We start from the raw sequence: 21,424 nt of genomic DNA on the forward strand, positions 1-21,424 counted from the left end.
AGACAAGAGCTTGGACCCCAAAATTCAGCATTAAAAAAAAATGGACTGTGATGGGACTGTATACTGCCCTCCTACAGTACACAACTAAGGAACCAGGCAAATCCTGTGAAACTACTGATTCAGACTCTGGCACAAGCAGTGCAGGACCCTAATTGAGGAGAGAAGGAAACAAGTGAGGTGAGGGACTTCCCTGGCGGTCTGGTGGCTGGGATTCTGTGCTCCCGATGCAGGGGGCCTGGGTCCACCCCTGGTCAGGGAACTAGATCCCACATGCCGCAACTAAGATCCTGCCTGCCACGATTAAGGTCCAAGGCAGCCAAAGTAATGAATTAGCTAATTAAATGTTATGTGCTTAACCATTTATAAAAAAAAGAAAAGAAAACAAGTGAAGTGAGACTTATGACATCTCCAGCCTCTACAGATTTCCAGGCCTAAAGCTCAGGCAACAAGAACCCAAACAGACCATCAATTCTTGTGAGTCGAAGAGAGTGGGGTCAAAGTTCAGAGAGTGCAGGCATCTTCACTTCTGGACAGAAAACCAGCAATGGGCGTCGGAATCAGGGGTGTGTGCCTGTGTGCTAAGTTGCTGCAGTTGTGTCCGACTCTGCTACTCTGTGGACTGTGGAGGTGCTGACCTTTTGTGAGCCCATGGACTGTAGCCTGCCTGTGTAGCCTGCCTAAAATCTCTGTGCTTTTCATTCAATTTTAAAACTGCTCTGAAAAATGAAGTCTATGATACTAGATGAAATTTTGGTTCAGCTTGATGGGACAAAGCATGATGCTAAGATTCTAGACCCTATCTTAAGAAGAGAGATGGTCATTTCAGTTAAAAAAAAAAAGCAAGAATCAGATATAAACTAACTATAAAAAACCCACTTTAGACATCAAATATAAAGGCAAGTGGATTTAAAATGAAAGGATGGAAACAGATCTGCTGTTGTCATTGTTTAGACCCTCAGTCGTGTCCAACACTCTTGAGACCCCCATGGAATCATCCAGTCAAGACTACTGCAGTGTGTTGCCATGCCCTCCTCTGGGGAATCTCCCCGACCCAGGGATCAAAACCATGTCTCTGCATCTCCTGCATCTCAGGCAGATTCTTTACTGTTGACCTGACAGATATGCTACGGAAACATTAATTTAAAGAAAACATGGTAGGCTGTATTGGTTAATTGACAGGCTTCCTGGTGGCTCAGATGGTAAAGAATCTGCCTGCAATGCGGGAGACCTGGTTTGATCCCTGGTTTGGGAAGATGCGCTGGAGGAGGGTATGGCAACCCACTGCAGTATTCTTGCCTGGAGAATCCCCATGGACAGAGGAGCCTGGCAGGTTACAGTCTATGCAGTCACAAGGGTCAGACACGACTGAGTGACTAAGCACAGCACAATCAAATAACTTTTAGAACAAGGACCAGATATAGAGAGGGGTATTTATCCTAATGATAAAATGTTTAATTCATCAAGAATACATATGAATACTGAATCAGAATGTACTTAGCAAAGGAATTTTAAAATTCTTAAAGAAAATTTATAGGAAAAAGAGGAGAAATAGACAAATTGACAATTATAATTGGACTTTCCCTGGCAATCCAGCAGTTAAAATTCCAAGCTTTCAATGCAGGGGGCACAGATTCGATTCCTGATTGAGCAACTAAGATCTCTTATACCATATAGAAAACTCACCCCGAGATAGATTAAAGGTTTACATATAAGGCCTGAAACCACAAAACTCCTGATAGAAAGCATAGGAGAAAAGTTCTTTGGCATGGGTCTCCACAAGGATGGTTTTGAGCTTGTCGCCAAAAGCACAAGCCACAAAAACAAAGCCAAATTGTAGGATCCATCAAACTGAAAAGCTTCTGCACAGCAAAGGAAACAATGAACAAACTGAAAAGACAGTGCTCTTTTAACGCTCCAGTGATCTCTGAGGCTGGGGGAGATGGCAGCACTGTTGCGGGAAAGAGAGTGGGGTGAGAGAGGATGGTCGCATCCCAGGTCACGTCCGAGTCCCTGGGATGGCCGCTGAATGTGGGTACTTGGCTTCGCACAGGCAGAGATTCAAGAGCGAGTCACAGTGAAGTGAAGGAAGGTCAGTCCAGGGAGGAAACACGCTACACGGAGAGTGTGGGCCATCTTGGAAGGCAAGCGCAGCACCAGGGTATGGGGCTGTCGGTGTTTATAGGGGTGGGTCATTTCATAGGCTAATGAGTGGGAGAAGTAATCCAGCTATTTTGCAGAAAGGGTGGGGATTTACAGGAACTGAGTCAGCACCCACTTTTTGACCTTTATGGTCAGCCTTGAAATTGTCACAGCGCCTCTGGGTATGTCACCTAGCTGCCGTGTTACAAAGGGATTTAAAAAAATATATTTACTTCAGGTCTTAGTTGTGGTATGCAGGATATTTATCTCAGCACACTGGCTTAGTTGCCTCACGGCATGTGGAGAAGGCAACCCATTGCAGTATTCTTGCCTGGAAAATTCCATGGATGGAGGAAGCTGGGGGCCAAGGTCCATGGGGTCGCAAAGAGTCGGACACAACTGAGCGACTTCACTTTCTTTCTTTGGTGTGGAATCCTAGTTCCCAGGCCAGGGACTGAATCCACATCCCTTGCACTGCAAGGCAGATTCCTAACCACTGGACCACCAGGGACGTCCCTGTCATTCTTTTAAAGGTTGTGCCCCACCCAATTCCGGTCTCATTAGCACCAGATAGCTGGCATTTGACAGCACTATTCAAGCTTTCGTGTTAATAGGAGAATGTCCTGGTAAAGCTCTCAGGACACTGTGGTGACTGCAGGAGGCAGGCAGGAACATTGGAAGAGAGGTTGATTTTGCTCCAAGTTACATCACTGCCACTTAGTAGACTGCGGCCTTGGACACATCTTTTTGTTGGATTTGCAGCCAATTTTAATCGACTTTTTAAGTCAGTTTTGCCTGTGGCCTCAGACATGGCTTTCTAGTCCTCGGGATCATCTTGTATAAACCTTGGGTCATACCTACCTGGTGGGTTTGTTTAGGGGAATTCAAAGAGATAATTTGAATAAAAGTGGCCAGCTACTGAGCAAGGCTCATTGCAAAATATAATTGTGGGACAAGTTCAAAGAAGAAACTAGTAAAAGTGTCAGTGGGAGAGCACAGCATTAGACCCAGCCCTGGTCCCCTTCTGAGGGCAGGTCCCCACGTGACTGTCAGAATCCATGGTGCCTGCCCGTCCATAGGAGAAGGGAACTGGGGACAATGGCCTCTGCCCATTAACACCCAGGGCTCCGTGATGAGAACACCTGTTTGTGGAGTCGTAGATGTGAAGGGCTTTGCTCTTCAAAACCTTATCTGTAGGACTGGGACCCCCCTTCTTGCCTGAGGAACTGAGGTGCTTTCCCACAAAGAGCCTGCCTCAATTTCCTACTCACAGGTTAAATGTTTGGGGACACAGCATTTATCTTCCCTTTGAAGAATGAAACCATGAGTTACCTCTCAGCCCAGGCATGAAGCAACCACGATCCACATGGCCTTGTTTGGCTTTGAACCTGGGAAAACTAGTAATTCGTGTAGACTTGACCTAAAATTAACCCTTCCCTCTATCCTATATGAACTCATCTCTGGTTTCTGGTGAGCCACCCCATGGTGTCTTGGGTGTGTGACCTCGTTGCTGAGGCAACAGGACCCTTCCCTGATGGACAGAATGCCCCTGGGCGCTATCTCCAGGATTAACATAGCTGCAAAGAAGTCATCTTTAGACCTTGCCAAGGAAAATAAGCCACTGCAATTGTGCAATTCCCGACAAGGGCCGTGTCCCACTGGTGAGGAACCATGGCAAGAAACTCCCTTGAAACTCACCATGGCACCCTGACCAGCCTTTTGGAAACGGCCTTCTATGAAAAGTCATGCCTGGTCTTGCACATAAAACTGCATCATCAGCTTCCTTAAAAGAAAAAAAAAATCTGCTGTGCTGCAAATCATAGATCACTAAAACACACCAAGTTTTGTTTTGTTTATTTATTTAGGCTGCAGCAGATCGTAGTTGTGGCATGTGGGATCTAGTTCGCTGACCTGCTGTGCTTGGGAGTATAGAGTCTTACCCACTGGACCATCAAGGAAGTCCTGTAAAATAGCATTTTTAAAAATTACTTTTTAAAAAACTTTGAATTGGAGGAAAGCTGATTAATAATGTTGTGATAGTTTCAGGTGGACAGCAAAGACTCAGCCGTGCATATACATGTATCCATTCTCCCCCAAACTCCCTTCCTGTCCAAGCTGTCACATAACATTAAGCAGAGTTCCCTGAAAAGCAGCATTTTTCAATGAAGAGACACAGTAGACAATGATTTAGTCGCACTTCTCTCTTAGTGTAGTATTATAGCATGTATGTAAATTGACCCTGTAGTATAGATTTTGCCTGCAAGGTCTATAAGTAAACAAATATATATATATATATGTATATATACATGTATAGATAATTATATATATAGGTCGATGATGTCTACCTCTCTCAAATATCATTTAGAGCTAAAGCAGAAGGAATCATGATCAAGACCACTTATTTTCCATCAGAAAAATCCTATCCCTGGGTGCCAGCCAGGGACTCTGTCTGCTTGAGGCAGCCTCCATGGCTTTGCCGAGTCTCAGATGTGAGACTCTGAGCCACAGCGGGGGACCTGAACAGGACTGAAGCCCAGGGGGCTCCTTCAGGATGGGGTCCTCCCGGGTACCCACATTTCTAAAGGGCTTGGAGTTCTACTCAGAGCTTCATGGCGAGTTCCATCCTGAGATTTAGCGCTTCTGAAAAGCCAGATCAGTGTCTCTCCAACACTGAGATGGACAGAGGTTACTAAGTGAGGGATGTTACTTAGTGATGGAGGCCCCCCAAATCCAGTGAAGGGGTCCCCACTGTTGGGCCTGCTTCGTGATACTAGGCTGGGGACATGCGTTCAGTGGCAGCGTCATCCTCCCGCCCTGTCTCTGATGAATGGAAACAGAGCACCCCTCTGCCCATCACGTGTCCCACTGAGATTTCATGAGACTGGTGTGTGATTGTGTTGCAGAGAATTAATAAAAGCTTTTTTCCCCCTCTTTCTTTTTTCCCTTTTGTGTCTTTCTCCACTTTAACTGTTCCTAACGTACAGTCTGTATTGATAACCAAGTTTCTTCTATGTAGAAGACTAACCTATTATGGGAACTACACCTGACACCTATGGCCCTCCATTTCTGTAGGAGCCACATTCTACATCTATTATCCTTTAACTTATTCTAGCCACATCCTGATACTTTACTTTATTGCATCATAAACCTCCCCTTGTAGTTTGTTTTTCCCTTCCTTTGCTCTATGTTACCTCATGTTGATGCTTAACTTTATGGTGCACTCTCTTTGGAAGCCACCCCTAGTGGATTGCTTTCCCCCTTTGTATTACAGGAAGAAAGTCACCAGGAAATCCCCAAAGGACAATGGACCCAACCACCAGGACCAATTGCCAGACCCAAATACCTAGCTACCTGACACTGGCCTGGTGACTGTTTCCAAAGAGTGCAAAAGAGAGAATTCAGGACCCCTACACCTTTTGTCCTGTATCTCCAAGCCCTGACTGTGAGCCCTGACTGTATGGTCCCCTGGATTCCCGATGGAGGGGAGACAGGCTCCTTGAGGCAGGAACCTATTGTGTTCTCCCTTCTGCTGGCTTAAGGGTTAAAGCCATCTTTCCATTTGTCCAAAACTCTGTCTCTACAATTTTTGTTCAGATCCAGTGGGCAAAGAAACCAAGATTTTGGCAGCGACTGTTGCTGCCATCCCATAACAGGCTAGCTGGCGTGGGGAGCAGGTCGCGATCACTGGGTCTCTTCCCTCAGCGCCCCCGGAGCCAGAAAGAGCGTGGCTGTCACTGCAGATGCTGGGAGTCAGCAAGTCTTGCCCAGGGAGTAAAACTGCCTCTGAACAAGTTAGTCCCTATTTGGGCCTGAAACAGCCTTTCATGGAAACAGTGTATGTGTATGCTTGGTCATGTCCAACTCTCTGCAACCCCATAGACTGCAGCCCACCAGGCTCCTCAGTCCATGGGACTCTCCAGGCAAGAACACTGGAGTGGGTTACCATTTCCTTCTGCAAAAGGAACTATAGATATAAAGAAAGTGAAGTCGCTCAGCCGTGTCTGACTCTATGCAACCCCATGAACTGTAGCCCACCAGGCTCCTCCATCCATGGAATTTTCCAGACAAGAGTACTGGAGTGGGGTGCCATTTCCTTCTGCACAGGAAAACACTGGGCAGATTCAAAGCCCTAAGCGAAGGTTCAGCAAGAAGTCTGTGCCCCTGCCAGGGGAAACAGGCAAGTCTGTGCCCCTTGCCACACCCCTGCCCATCAGCTGAACTGACTGCCAGGAAGAAGCTTCTGGTCAAAAGGGCAGCAGGAAAGCTTTTTCTGGGGATTTCCACAGCCTCATTAGCATACGAGTGACTGACCCTGCTTTGTGCTATGAAGGCCACTCCCATGACACAAAGGGAAGAGGCTCAGTTAACCAGTTCCTAATAACTAAATCCACAGCCAGCGCGGAATTCCTCCCGAAACTTGGGACCTTTATAAAGCAGCAAACGCAGCCTCTTCTCCAGCATCAGCTGCAGAGCTCGGGACGCCAGCATGAGGCTCCATCACCTGCTCCTTGCGCTCCTCTTCCTGGTCCTGTCTGCTGGGTCAGGTGAGCTCGTGGGAGCCCCAGGGGGAGCTGCGGGCTCTCTCTCCAATTTCTACCTCCTTTTGTCCTGCTAACCCCATCCACACGTGGTCAGACTAAACCACCGTATTTGATGCTTCTGAGAAGCCAGCGCTGAGTCCTTAGTAGCGAGAGGGGTCTGAGAACCGCCCTGCAAAATTCCTGGTTGTTTCTAAGCCACTCTAGCGAGTCAAAGCTTCTGAGCCCATCTCCTCATTGGTTTCACGAGGAGGAAACAGAAGATGCCTCTGTTAAGTGACTCTCCTTCTTTTCTTTTTCATAAAAGCAAGAAATTTGATTTTGTCCCATGACAGAAGCACAGAATGTCGCTTTATAAATCTTTCTATTTGAAGGGTGGCGGCTCTGGGGGACCAGAGAAGTCCAGAGGAGAGTCAGGCCGAGCCTGGGCTTGGGGAGTTGCCCTTGGGACGCTCAGTGCTGAGTCTCCTCAGGGGGAAGGTCTTCCAAGACACGTCGCTGACGATGCGACCCTCGCTCCACAGCTGGGAGGCAGCACATCCAAAGCAGTGTGCTGGATCGGCTGTCTGATTTTCATCTTACCCTTGATATTTCCGGAAATAGGATGAAAATATGTAGGAAGGAAGGAGGGAGGGTGGGAGAGAGGGAGAGTCTGCGGAGACTGAGACCTGAGACAACTGATTAGATGTCAAAATCAAGTTGAAAAGGCCTTGTCTGATCAGTGTTGTTTATGACTGTAACCCAACTCTTAGCCCAGTGGCAGGGAGAGAGGACAGGGGTGTAAGGAATGTGGCCTCTCAGTGCCCGGGCCCCGGGTTCAATCCCTGGACGGGGAACTAGAGAGGGACCAGATGTGCCTTTTGGCCAAAAGAGAAAAAGGCATGTGAGGAAGACGGGAAGGCCCCTGGTCGGGAGGAAACCAAAAAGGGAGGACGAGAGGGGTTGACTCCCACCAGCGCTGAGACCGTTCTGAGTCAGCAGAGACAATGATACAAAACTTTTTTTCTGAACCATTGTCACTGTCAGCTGTAAGTTACTTTGAGAGTAAGTTTTATTTAAACAGTTCTTACACTTTCAGCTGCATCTTTTCCTCCTATCTCAGCTCCATTACTTGACTGACTCCATGAGTTGGAAAACAACTGTGAAAATAGACCCCTGTGGGCCACTTCTGACTCCTGGCAGGAAGGTGGATGTAGCAGAGCTTCCATGTCTTTGCCCTCGTGGTGGAGCTGACCCCGCACACAACTGGGGTCCTCATGCCCCAGTCCCTCAGCCTCTGGTTCTGGAAACGGGAGGGTCCACCAGAGCCTGGGCAGGGTCAGCGTCTGTCTGGAAGCTGGTCCATGGGGTCCTGGACTCACATCTTTTTGTCACGAGGCCGTGTCCGCATCTCAGCACAGAAAGCCCCAGGGCCTCGCTCAGAGGGGACACAGCTGGCCTTCTAGAGATGCCACTTTCCTGCTGACACATTTTTCCCTCTTCCTTCTCTTTTTAGGATTTACTCAAGGAGTAAGAAATTCTCAAAGCTGCCGTAGGAATAAAGGCATCTGTGTGCCGATCAGGTGCCCTGGAAGCATGAGACAGATTGGCACCTGTCTCGGAGCCCAAGTAAAATGCTGCAGGAGGAAGTAAAAGAAGGCGAAGACGTGGCCAGGACTGATGTGGAGTCAGAAACTGTGCCCTTGGACAGAGAGTTTAAAATTTAAACCAGAATAAATTTTGTTCAAAGTTAAAGAATCTTGCCCACTGGTCACTGAGGTTGTTGTGTGGTGTCTGATCCCAGGTGAATTCTGAAAGCCCTGAGGATGCTCTCTGAGCTCCCCACGCGAACCATCGGGGAATCCTGGTGGGGTGCTCTGTGCTCCCAGGGGTGTGACCCTCTGTTCCTCGGGGGTCTAGCCTTCCCCAGCCCCTCTGTCTACTGTCCTTCCTGCTTCCCAGCCCCGGGCACCCTGTCCTGCCCCGCATCTCCCCTCAAACATGCACCCCAGGGGTCCAGAATCACCAGCACACCAGTCCCATAGGAAAGCCCCAGCCCCTGCTCCAGGAGGAAACCCCCCTCCTCTGCCCCCCTGCAGCCCTCACTTCCATTTGGTTTGTGCTTCTTACTCCTGCCTTGTGTGCACGTGGATACACTTCTGATTCCCTTTTGGGCTATAAGATCTCTATAGGCATAGACTTTTCCTATTCCTGTAAGTGCAGGGCATTGAGACGAGACATTGCTTCACAAATTGTCATCAACTGAATGACAGAGTTGACATGGACAAAGCATGTCTCTCTGTGTGTACATGATATGATGCAACTAGATGCTATGGACAAACAAGTCCTATGGAACGTCCACAAGTCCTGTGGAAAGCACAATGCAGTGAAGACAACACAGCACAGGACACAGAGACCGCAGCGGGCGGGGCGAGCATTCTGACCTCAGCCTGCTTGCAGTTTCTTCAGAGGGTTTGCTAGTTAAACCAAGAGCCTTGCTGGTGCTTGCTGTACGTGTGAGCAGCTCTCTGGTATTTGTACTGACTCTTCCCTTGGTGCAAGCTGAGGTCACCAAGGGGATGGTGTTAGGAGACAGGGCCTTTGGGAGGTGCTTTGGTCATGAGGGTGGGACCCTCCTGGGTGGAATGAGGGCCTTTATGAAAGAGACCCCAGAGAGATGGCTCACCCCTTGTGCCCTCTGAGGACACAGGGAGAAGACCGCCATCCACCAGCCACCTGCTCTGTCTTGATTGTGGAGCTCCCAGCCTCCAAAACTGAGAAGTAAGGGTCTGTTGTTAGTAAGCCACCTATTACAATACCACATGTAAAATAGATAGCCGGCAGAAATTTGCTGTGTGACTCAGGAAACTCAAACAGGAGCTCTGCGACCAGCTAGAAGGGTGGGATGAAGTTTCGGGAGGGAGGGGACATGGGTGAACCCATTGATGATTCTGTTTTTCTATGACAGAAAACCACGAAATTCTGTAAAGCAATCATCCTTCAGTTAAAAAACAAAGCGTAAAACAAGAGCCACCTGGCCTATGGTGTTTCTGTTTCAGTAGCCTGAAAGGGCAGACACATGACAAGTGAGAATTACAGCACAGGTGGAATTAAGATACCTAATCATTCAGCCTTAAGATAGGGAAATGACGTGGAGTATCTGGCTGTGCCCAATGTCGTCTCATTACAAGGAGCTTTAGACTTGGTGGAGGGTTGCAGACCAGTGCCAGAGAGATGCGTGCTGAGAGGCTAAACCAGCTCTGGCTCACACTGATGTGGAGAGGCCATAAGTCAAGGAGCGCAGGCAGCTTCTAAGCGTGAGAAGGAAGGAAGCCTCCAGAAGGAATGGCATCCTGCTGACACCGTGATTTGAAGCCAATGAGACCCATTTGGGACTTTGGACCCTCAGAACCACAATAACAAGTATGTGTTCCTTTAAGCCACGTAGCTTGTGGCAATTTGCTACAGCGGCAACAGGAAACCAATACAGCAGTAGCTTAAAATCATGCCTTAAGCCTAAAATTAGCAGCTCAAGAGAGACAAACCTGTGTGTGTTTAATGGAGGAAAAAAATGATAACATTTTATTCAGCTTTATATTTCTTTTTTCGCAGAAATGCTCATGGTGCATCTGCCAACTCCTTTTTATCTCCAAGGTTGTATTTTGGACTCAGTCTTACACCTCATATATTTTATATCCCTTTTATCCTTTATTTTTAATTTTTTTATCATGGAAAGTTTATCTGATATTGAGTGTGGTTTGGTGGTACCTCAATTAAACTTTTATCATATTTTTTATTGGGATTTCAATTTTTAATTTTTGCTTAACTTTTTAAGTTTTATTCTAAATGTATCTGCTGATGCTTTATTGCCCTAACATTTCTGAGTGTCGTGTTGGACTCTTGTGTGAGAGGAATGCTCTTCTAATTTCAGCACCAAGAAGAGGGTGGCTTTTCCATGTAACTTATGAACCAAACAGGTTCCCACTCTGGTGTTAGGCCAACCTTTCCACCTGGGTCTTGGGTCTCATTTCTCTTGCTTACTTGTGAGTGAGGCCCAAATCAGCTCTACCTCTTGCCACCATCTACTCAGTCTATGGAGAAGGCAATGGCAACCTACTCCAGTACTCTTGCCTGGAAAACCCCATGGACGGAGGAGCCTAGTAGGCTACAGTCAATAGGGTAGCTGGGAGTCAGACATGACTGAGCGACTTCACTTTCACTTTTCACTTTCATGCATTGGAGAAGGAAATGGTAACCCACTCCAGTGTTCTTGCATGGAGAATTCCAGGGACGAGGGAGCCTGGTGGGCTGCCGTCTATGGGGTCGCATAGAATCGGACATGACTGAAGCGACTTGGCAGCAGTAGCACTGAATCTATAAAAACTAAAAGCAGGGATTTACCCGGCAGTCCAGTGGTTAAAGACTTCATGCTGCCAATGTAGGTGGCTGGATTCCATCCCTGGTTGGGGAATTAAGATTCCACATGCTAAAGGAGAGGCCAAAAGTTATAAAACAGACAAATAAAAAACACCCCAAAAAGCCAGTGTTTTTAAAAAAAAACAAACCTAAAACAACGAAACAGCTCTTCTTTGACATGATAGTACCATCAGCTCGGTCTTCTTTGCACTTAGTTCTTCAGCAAAACTCTTTGGAAGGAGTATCTACAGCCCCCACTTCCTCTCATCATTCTCAGGGATATTGGTACCATCAAGTCTGTCTGGTCCCCCCTCCTCCCCCAGGATGACTCCTGCCAATGGGGATCATAAGGCATCCTGTGTGACCTCACTCACCCCTTCCTCTGCTCTTTGTTGACCTGGCCCCTAATTGTGTAGCCATGGACAGGGGCTCTCAGGTGTCTCTGGCTGAGTGGATGGGTCGCAGTCCACCTGAGAAGGGCAGAGGAGACAACTGCAAGGTAGGTTTTCAGGAGCGAGAGAGACATCTGTGGTTGAAGAAGGGGTGGGAATAGATGCGTAACATTTAGGGAGTCAGTGTAATGGATCACTTTCAGTATAAAAGTACAAGAGAGGAATGTGGCCAATTGCCTTTAGCCTATACTTTCTTTTCTATTATTATAAAAGTACTGTTGCTGGGGCCAAGGAAGTAAAACCCTCACAGATATTCTGTAGAATTAAGTAAGGCTTATTTAAACAGCTTGCTACAAACACTCTATTTTTAGGTTGATGTCACTAAAGTAAAATAGATCTCCACTTAGTGAAAGATTCAAATGCAGATCAAAAGACTAAAAGTGAAAACATTTTATTGCTAAGTTGCCTCAGGACAGAGAGAAAAACGTCAGAACATATAGTTCACGTAAGATGGAAGAGAGGTGGGTGAGTGAAAGCTAGAGACCATGACGTATTATGACCTGCTTTGACCTGTTATGTTTGGAATGGGTGAGTGGGTGCTTGTGCTCGGGAACGATAAAGCAACTTAATGGGCTCTCTCCAGATCCTCAAAACCCTAAGGATCAGGCCCTAGCCTTCCTTCCTTTTCTCCTTCCCTCCTTCCCTCCCTGATTCCCTCCATTCATCTATTTATTCATTCACCCACAGGTTGACTTTTCCATACTAGGACCTGTTCATACAAACGTTTGACTGACTACCTGCTCTATGCCAGGCACTGTTCTAGGTACTGAGAATGTGAGATAATAAAACAGGACTTGTTGCTTTAGAAATTTACATATAAAGAAAAAGAGAGATATGAACACTGTAAAGCAAAACTGAGTGGAGAGAAGGAAGAGATGGAGAAATTTTTCAGTTATTTACCTGGTATGCATGTGTGCTAAGTCACTTCAGTCATGTCCAACTCCTTCCAACCCCATGGACTACAGCCCATCAGGCCACTCTGGCCATGGGATTTCCCAGGCAAGAATGGTGGAGTGAGTTGTTTGACATCCAGGGGATCTTCCTGACCCAGAGATCAAAACTGCATCTCCTGCATTGGCAGGTGGGCTCTTTAGCACTAGGACCACCTGGGAAGCCCCACAGCTAGTACCCTTCTATGCTTTTAACTTAAGAATATGTTGATATAATACCTGTATTAACAAATACTCTAGCCTGTAAAGCCTCACCTGGTTGTGGTCTATGCAAGAGATGGCATGGTAAGCTTGCTTAGGATGGATCAGTCTCTCTGGAAATGGTAGCAATAAATATGTTGAGAGTGCAAAAGGAGAGAAGATCATTTCTGTTTTCAAAATTCTTTTTGCTTTTTAATTGGAAAAGGTGTGTGTGTGGAGTGGGGGCAGTATTTATTCTGAAAGGACAGAGAGATAGATGCAGAGATATGCAATAAAGCTGAATAAATAGATGAATAATTTGTTAACAGAATTCAATTTTAAATTATTTTTCTCAAAAAAAACAGCCCCAAACCTCAGAGCCATAAGCAGAAGTGAGCATCAATATGGAAACCCTGACTTCCTGCAAACTTCTTCCTTTACAAAAAAGGCAAACACTTGGGTCTGTGACCTTGTGTCCATAGATGAAACACCCTCAAATTACTCCCAGGCCATAACTGAATACCTCTAGTAGGGCTTCCCAGGTGGCGCAGTGGTAAGGAAACACAAGAGACTCAGATCTGATCCCTAGATCAGCAAGATCCCCTGGAGTAGGAAATGGCAACCCACTACAGTACTCTTGCCTGGAAGATTCCATAAACAGAGGAACCTAGTGGGCTACATTCCACAGCATTGCAAAGAGTCGAACCAGACTGAGCACAGTACCACCACCAGTCAGAATACAAGTCTTTTCTCTCTGTTTTTCAAACTCTTTCCCAGATCGCCTGCCCGATTCAGGTGTGCCATCAGACACTGCTGGGTCAACTTGGAATCCAGAAAGCTCCTCTTCCATCATGAGGCTCCTGTACCTTCTCTTCCTCTTACTCATATGTCTTATTCAGACGGTATCAGGTAACTGGCAGCTATAGCTGGCTCCAAACTTGGAGCCTGGAGTAGGGAAAGTCAGGTTGATTCCTCATTCAGTGATATGCTGAAATACATAACAACGGAATAATATATCTGAAAGAAGCATGCATATACAATATGCTCCATTTGTCAAATAAAGAAAGAGAAGCTTAAAGTGAAAAATAGTCTCCCGTGATTGCCCTTAACTAGTTGGTACTAAGTCCATAAATTCTAATGGTGATAGATAACATTTACAGGAGACTTTACAGCTTACAAATCATTTCCATGTGACTAACAGTAACACTAATAGTAATAGCAAATGATATTGACCACTTCCTCTTTACTGAGACACTGAAATTTTTAATGTTTTATCCCAAATGTATTCCTCATAGCAGTATTTACAGGATAGGTGTTTTTAGCACCATTTTACAGCTGGGATTTAGAAATAAAGTAATTTGTTCAAAGTTGTGCCGGTTGTGTGTAGGGAGGACTTTAACTCAAGCCCAAGCGGATCTGATTTCAAAGACCATGTTTTTATTAAATATTCAACAATCCTAAAAAACAAATTTACTTGCTGAGTTATATAAACAACAAATTTATATATTTGTTTATATATTTATATATATATATATATAAATTTATATATTTGTTTATATTTAAACAACAAATACTTTACTTGTGATCTGTGCATCACTTGGGACATACTTATCCTGCAAGGTTATGTGTTGCTCAGCTGCAATCCAAGCTAAACTGGGTGTCCTGCATTTTCCCTGCAGCCCTTCTCAGGTGACAGCATGCCCCAGGCTGTGCTGTGGTGACAGCACCTCCAGATCTTAGCATCTTCAAAGAGCCAAAGTTAATTCTCGCTGAAATGATGCCAACCTGGGAGGGCCCGGGTGCTCTGATCAGACACCGCACCCCCGAGGAGCAGCCACCACCATGGGTGCTGATGGTCCTGGGTCCGAGCAAAGCGCTCTCAGGACTCTTGTGCTAGCGATTAAGGGCCCCAGCCCTGAAGGGAAACGTCAGTTCTGCTCAGAAGTCATTAACCAAGCAGGTCCAGTTATTTAGTCACTCGGTTGTGGTCCACTCTTTGCTACCCCATGGACTGTCGCCCACCAGGCTCCTCTGTCCATGGGATTCTCCAAGCAAGGATACTGGAGTGCGTTGCCATTCGCTTTTCCAGGGGATCTTTCTGACACAGGGATTGAATCTGCATCTCCTATGTCTCCTGCATTGGCAGGTGGATTCTTTACCACTGAGCCATCAGGGAAGCCCAGGGGAAGCCCCATAGACCCTGTTTAAATGAATGAGCATGATCACCTTCCTACAGAACAATTTATGGCCCCTTCTCAGCTTTTCTACAATTTAAAAAAATATGGAAAAACATTCTAAGCTTGTAGGTCACACCAAACTGAGGAGAGTGCCAGTTCTGTCCCTGTGGACTGTAATTTGGAGTTCCTTGCTATACAAGATGAATTCTGGTAGCTTTAGTTACACATGCCTTATTTATTTGTTTCTTTTTCACCTCTCCTTCCTTTATAGGGAAAGGAAAAAAGAAAAACCTTGAATGTGAGAAAATGGGTGGTGCCTGCAAGTATCAGAACACTCATGGGTGTGTCATCCTGCCTGGAGAATGCAGGAGTCGGAAGAAACACTGTTGCAGAGTCTAGTTTCAGCATCGGAGCATCCACAGCAGCAGGAGACACTCCCCACCGATGAGTCCTGTTTAAAAAGAGCCACTGTTCACTCGGGTCCTTGGGGTCTTTCTGAGCGCAGGAGGTCATGAACTGGATGGGAAGATTTCAGTTGGAAGTCTGGTCACACCACTCGTTAGCTGATTAACTCTGGACAGGCCTTTCCTTTCCTAGGTCTCAGTCTCTGCTCCTGTGACAGTTTAAATGGATGTTCTCCACAACCTCATTTTGTTGTTGGTGGGTTTACTTGCTAAATCGTGTCCGACTCTTCTGTGACCCCATGGACTGAGGACCCAGTTCATGCGATTTTCCAGGCAAGAATACTGGAGTGGGTTGTCCTTTCCTTTTTCAGGAGATCTTTCTGACCCAGGAATCGAGCCCGCATCTCCTGTGTCTCTCGCATTGGCAGGCAGAGTCTTTAGCACTGAGCCCCAGGAAAGCCAACCTGTCAATATATGTCTACAAATGTATGGACTTGGGGAAAGAGCTTTGAGTGTGTGTGTGTGTGTGTGTGTGTGTGTTATAGTATGAAAAGTCACCGAGGTTTTGTGTCTCTTTGTGGAAGGACGTCTGTGTTTCCATTGGCATATGGGTTTCCACATGGTCAACGTGTGCTTAACGTCACAAGAGACAGCAAACTGTCTGAAGCAGCTGTGGTCGCTGCTGATAATCTCAGTGGCCTCTGAGTTCCCAGTCTCTCAATGTTCCCACCCCTCGTCACACCTCCATGTAAAATTCTCAGTGTTTCTCTGTTAAAAGGATGAAGGACAAATTCTCTAGTGTCTCAGATCCTTCACCCGTTGGCCATACTTTCTCGAGTTTTATCTTATCTCAGCCTGGTTCTCAAACTAACCCCTGACACAGTGTCAGTTGTCTTTCTGGCGTATTGTGTTCTCCTCACACTGAAACACACTTAAGCTACTTGTCCTCTGACTTTCCCTGCCTGATTTGTACTCACTTTTTATAGTCTCAGCTCACACATGGCCTTCACTGGGGAGACATCCTTCATTCACCCAACTTGAGTAAGAGAAGAGACTTTGGTTCCATGGCCTCAGCTACCAGTACAGTTTCCAGCACACAGTAGGTGTTCAATAGATGTTGACAGAATAGTCGATGAATAAAGAAAACGATAGAATGAGGCTTCAGCTTTCCAATGTAATTCAGGGATGATCCATTAAATGTGAATTCCTCAGTTTACTTAATTCAGGAAGTTCCATCAAACATGAGTCCTTCCGTTCCTCCTTAAACAGCAGAAGCTCCTACCAGGGCACACCCCTGGTATGGGAATAAGACAATTTATTTCAGTCACACAAGTTTAGCATTCTACTACTGTGTAATGGCAACCCACTCCAGTACTCTTGCCTGGGAAATCCCATGGACGGAGGACCCTGGTAGCCTACAGTCCATGGGGTCGCGAAGAGTTGGACTCTACTGAGCGACTTCACTTTCACTTTTCACTTTCATGCACTGGAGAAGAAAATGGCAACCCACTCCAGTATTGTTGCCTGGAGAATCCCAGGTATGGGAGCCTGGTGGGCTGCCGTCTATGGGGTTGCACAGAGTCGGACCAACTGACGTGACTTAGCAGCTTAGCAGAAACTGTGTCCACAACCTGCAGAAAGAAGAAAAATGTCTGTTTTTGGAAGAAAGTATTGAGATTACTATCCAAGGGAGGAAATAATTCAGTCCAACCGGGAATCCCCAAAATATACTGCCAGGAAAGTATTCTGTCTTATGCACTGCTTTTTCCTCACTTTGTCCCTCCTATTTACTTGCTTGTTAAGTTGAAGGACAACGCCAGATTTCAAGAGTCTGTTATAAACAGTAATTTTATGCTGCAACTTGGAAGCTGGGATCAGGGACTTTAAACATCTCTCTTGCACTGACATTTACAGCCTGCCACTGTGCCCTCTGAAATGGGCCATTGTGGAGTTCTCAGATAATGTCTTTTGGAAACACATTAAAACTTCATACTTTGTGTTTCTATCTTCCTGGAAAGGGATCCCACCAAAAATAAGATGGTAACGCAGCCCTCAGATACTTACTAAAATGTGTAAATGTACTCACACAGTATGCCATGCACTTGAAGAGTGTCAGCAATACTCTGAAGGTCACTCACCATTCCCAGGCTAAGAATATACCCCTGCTTTCAGGGTCTCTCAGATAAGTCTTAAAATTAAGATTAAAGATCTAAACATTAAGACCCTGAAGCCAAGGACCTAGCATGATCAGGGCACCAGCTGAGGGGAGAGAGGTTTCTAAAATAGAAAAGGAATAGCCCACCTGGCTCCAAACCAGGACTAAGGTTGTTTTGGGACTTCTCTGGTGGTCCAGTGGCTGGGAGTCCACCTGCCAGTGCAGGGAACACAGGTTTGATCCCTGGTCCTGGAAGATCCCACATGCCTCGGGGCACCTAACCCCATGTGCCAAATGGCTGAGCCTGCGATCTAGAGTCCAGGACCCGCAACAAGGGAGGCCACTGCAATGAGAAGCCTGAGGACCACAACTAGAGAGGAGCCCCCAGTCACCGCAACTAGAGAAAGCTTGGGCTCAGCAGCAAAGACCCAGCGCAGCCAAAAATTAAAAAAAAAAAAAAAAAAAGATTGCTTTTCTTACCTCTTAGGAGGTGGGGGAGATAAGCAAGTGCCCCCCAAGGACCCTCTAAGTCCAGCCTGTCCACTCTGGGGCATTACTAGAGGTCACCAGCCTTGGAGCCCAGGTTGAGTGGTCAGAGGGCTGGCTCTCATTGGCCTCAAATTGTTGAGGGGTCAACGCCCTGTGGGGTCAATGCCAGGGCTGGCGACAGGCTCACACTCCCCGCTCTGCCCACTCAGGGACATCAACCTTGTTTCCACTTTCTTGAACTGCCCATTTTCCCACAGACTGGAGGGAAGGTGCTAGCATTCAGCCTCTAGCAGAGAGCTTGCTCATCACGGGTCCTTGCACCCCCAGCCCTGTGCCACATCATGGAGGCTATCCTGATGCCCACCCATGCCACCCTGGGCTTCATCACAGCAGCTGTGATCCAGGAGCTCTGACCTCTGGACTGCCCATCACTGGGACCCACGGATGTCCTAGCGCCATGCCGAGAATCTCCCACGAGTTCTGTGGCTCTCTCTTCATTCTTCACGAAAGCCCAGTCCCGTTCTCTCTGATTGAAAGTTAGCCCAGTAAGGAAACTGACTTGGGGTCACTCATCTAAGTGAGGCCACAGAATCGATGACTGTCCCCAGTGGGCGCACAGCAGACAGTGGCTTGTTGACCAGAAGCAGACAGAGGACGGGGTCTGGGGGTGGGCATCGGGGGAGCTACTGTATCTATCCAGCCTCTGCTTGCTTAGCTCATTAATCTCTCAGGTTTTGTGAGCTAACACCCTGGGAAGCACGGGGAGGCCTGAGCAGTGAGACCTAGGAAAGCAATGATTGGTCAGATGAGTGTATTTACATTAAGGGAGAACATTGGAGGCAGATGAGAGTGAGGGAGAGACAGAGACTGAAGGTGGGTGAGCACAAAGCACAGCAGGGCAGCAAAAGACAACAGCGGACTCCCTGCAGGAGGCGAGGCGCTGGCTCTCAGGGACCCTCCAGCCCCTTGTGGTGCTCACCCACACCAGCCGCTTTTCTCCCCCAAATCCAGGTAGCTGTAGTGTCCCCTCAGCTGTCCCGTACATTCAGCTTTTCTGTCTTGAGGCAGGGGCTTCGGTGCCCCATTGGAGGATGAAAGGAATGAAAACAGCTCACCAATCTGACCAGGCATCTTGAGACCAAAAAATGAGGCCGCTGAGTATAATCAATGAGTAAGTTGATTACCAGGTGGGGGGTGGGGAGCACCTTCAGAGCAGGATTCCAAAGCATTCAAAGCTCACGCTACCCTCTAGGAGCCACTGGGACCATTTTATTGCTAACCTGGTATATGTGGGTAGGGGGTTGGAAATAGGAATGTGTTTTCCTAAGATTTGTGAAAGGGTAACTGCTCACATGGGAATACATCAGGGAAGGTTTTTATCATCGTTTGGGGACTAACAGAGCATAGAGGTTGCCTGGTCCTAATGGTTATTAAACAATATCTATTAACTACAAGACCCTGACGACAGAGACGTGATTCACCACACAGGCCAGTTCCGGGCGGGGTCAGCAGAAGGGCGGTGGGAGCTGCACGAGCCCAAGATGGCGTCGGTGATCCTAACAGACATACAGGCACCCTCCTGGTTTTCCTTAATCTGCTGTTTCTCTCCTCTGTCCCCGGGCTTTGGCTAAGCCGTCCCTAACTTAGAGTCTCAGAGGCTGAATGTTGGATTTCGTTTCCTTTCTCACCCAGAAAATCTTGGGCTTCTCATAAGAAATGATCCCCCTTATTCTGAATGAAGCATTTTCTGTAAAAAAAAAAGTCTTCAGAGTGACTGACTCAAGGATTCTGGTACTTTCCCTCTCATCCCAAGATGATGGCTGATTACTCATCCTACATTTATGTAATTAGTCAGAATCCATCAAGTGAAGTGTATTGAAGTTGATTATGACGGTCTTCATACAACCAGAAAAAAAATTAGTCTTACCTTACACAGACTCTAATATCATCTCTAATGGTAGCCATGAGGAAAAACAAGGCTAGAGATATTCAGTGTGGTGTTCAAGTTTGTGGTGAAATCAAAGTTGGATTCAGGAATCTAACTCCAGATTCTGAATTCTTTATTACTGCAGGATGTTCTACTGGTCTCCTTCCTCAAGGATTAGGTATTAGAATCAAGTGAAAATTATTATACATTTTTAGAACTGATAAATTGGCTCATGACTTTTCATAGACTAGTGATAATCTAGAAATTAGGATTTAAAAATAAAGATGTTTATGTTAATGTGCTGACTTTAAAATTCCTTGTAAAAGGAAAATGTGTGCAAGAATAGATAAAAGTCTATTTATAAAGAGCAACATAGTGACTTTCACTACCAATTATTATAATCTATGATAATGGCTAGGCTCAAAATACGTGGCATTGGCAGAGGAATTAAAAAAGAATCCCTGAGACAAAAAAGAGCAGCCACAAACAGACTATGCAGACACTGACCACTAGTTTATGATAAAAAGTGACCTTTACATGAGTGTCGGGGGCAGGGGGAGTGGGGGAAGTGAGCTGTTTCTTTAATAAATCATGCAGAGCTGATTGATGATCTATTTGGAGAAAAACTATTTTATGCTCTAAAGGAAGCATGAAGTGGATTATAATGGGGTTTTAAATAAAATTTTTAGATTCAGGATATTTTGTAAAGAGTCAGTATGCATTATTTGTTTTATGGAAAAATTAGAAGCCCATTCCAATAATGGAAGATAAACTGTTCTGATAGAGCACACAGTGGGCCAACATCACAGACACAAGGTATACGCAAAGTTCTGTGATGACCTCGGTCGGCAGACCATACAGGAAGAGCAACTGGAGAAACTACATTTGTATCTGTATCTGGATATCTTTACAGACACTGACGTACACTGATCATAGCCCATTGTTCATCCACAAGGCCGCTCTGAATTTTCTTTAATTATTCACTGATTGGGACCCAGTTACAGAACTGGTCCTCGTCACATCACTGCAATGCCAGTCACACTCTTTCCCGTGAGATTGTTCAGGTTTTGGAAGAATGCTCGTGTCTCTTGTCCTTCCTCTTTGTCTCCCGCTTCCTGGGCATCTTGCCTCCTGTTTCTGTCCTCCCGCCCTAAACCTGCTCTGTAAACTGCAGAGAGCTGTGGTCCTGTCAAGGCCTGCTCCCTCCCCAGAGGGAGGAGAGTGACACCTGTATGGAGAGGCGGCCTACTCAGCAAACTACAGATGGGGCCACGCCTTGGACAAGACAAGTGAACAAGGAAGACACCGAATGATCCCACCTCTCTCAGGACTCCAGCCTCGGGCCAAAGTGGCTTAAGGGTCACATTTGCTCTGTGAATGAAAACACTTTGCAACATTTAAAGCATAATATAAATTTAATTCTTATAACTGTCTCCCCCTACTGCCTACCCTGCCTACCCTGAGAACAACTTTAATCAGTCCTAATGATAAAACATTCAATTGTGTAGATCTGAGAACTGTCTGCTTTTATTTGCACAAGAGGAGACTTGCTCAGGGTCTCTCACCAGCTTCCTCAGCTGAGCTGCCTCCATCAGCTCCACTTTATTTTGCAGCAAAT

At 46.4% G+C, this 21,424-nt stretch overlaps 3 long non-coding RNA genes across 3 annotated transcripts; 2 read left to right on the forward strand and 1 right to left on the reverse strand.

Annotated features, from left to right (window-relative positions):
- Positions 1–3,897: 3,897 nt before the first annotated feature.
- LOC139180175 (uncharacterized) lies at positions 3,898–11,389 on the reverse strand. Its single transcript, XR_011564478.1, has 3 exons — positions 11,222–11,389; positions 11,058–11,142; positions 3,898–4,101 (listed from the first exon to the last, which is right to left on the reverse strand). It is a non-coding gene; the product is annotated as an uncharacterized lncRNA (long non-coding RNA).
- LOC139180174 (uncharacterized) lies at positions 4,097–8,414 on the forward strand. Its single transcript, XR_011564477.1, has 2 exons — positions 4,097–6,683; positions 8,173–8,414. It is a non-coding gene; the product is annotated as an uncharacterized lncRNA (long non-coding RNA).
- A 79-nt stretch (positions 11,390–11,468) lies between the features above and the next one.
- On the forward strand, positions 11,469–15,753 carry LOC109553393 (uncharacterized). Its single transcript, XR_002180021.2, has 3 exons — positions 11,469–11,571; positions 13,432–13,563; positions 15,103–15,753. It is a non-coding gene; the product is annotated as an uncharacterized lncRNA (long non-coding RNA).
- The last annotated feature ends 5,671 nt before the right edge of the window (positions 15,754–21,424 follow it).

Source organism: Bos indicus, chromosome 27, assembly GCF_029378745.1.
Source record: "Bos indicus isolate NIAB-ARS_2022 breed Sahiwal x Tharparkar chromosome 27, NIAB-ARS_B.indTharparkar_mat_pri_1.0, whole genome shotgun sequence".
NCBI lineage: Eukaryota > Metazoa > Chordata > Mammalia > Artiodactyla > Bovidae > Bos > Bos indicus.